Source organism: Buceros rhinoceros, unplaced genomic scaffold (assembly GCF_000710305.1).
Source record: "Buceros rhinoceros silvestris isolate BGI_N320 unplaced genomic scaffold, ASM71030v1 scaffold40227, whole genome shotgun sequence".
In the NCBI taxonomy this organism is placed as follows: Eukaryota; Metazoa; Chordata; class Aves; order Bucerotiformes; family Bucerotidae; genus Buceros; species Buceros rhinoceros.
The window spans coordinates 1-464 of NW_010422334.1; positions in this window are offsets into that span (position 1 = coordinate 1).

Consider the following 464-nt stretch of genomic DNA (forward strand, 5'->3'; position numbering starts at 1 on the left):
GGATGAGCCCAGCACACAGAGCACACGTTGCTGGCTCATGTCCCCTTCCCAGCCTGCCAGTGATCCCAGCCCCACCACGGACTCGGAGCTAAACGTTGCTGAGAAGCAGGACAGCAGTGCAGCTCCTGCTTTAAGACGCTGTACGAAGCCCCAGCGATGCTGAGCTCTCAGGTACCTGGGGTAGACCAGATTCTAGTGCTTTGAAACCCAAGGGGAACAGCCACAGCCCTGGCTCCTGGTCCTGCTGCCTGCCAGAGGCCGGCCCTTCCTCCCAGGTTTGCCAAAGTCCTCAACCCACAGGCTGGTGCTGCAGCAAAACGCTGCTGCTGAAGGTGACCGGAAGCATTTCCCAGCTCCTGCTTTACTTTCACTGGCACAATTAAGACTCCTAAGAAACAACATCTGCTGCATCACTCATCTGCCCAGGTCGCCACCCTTTAATAGCCACCCTCCAGTCATCGATC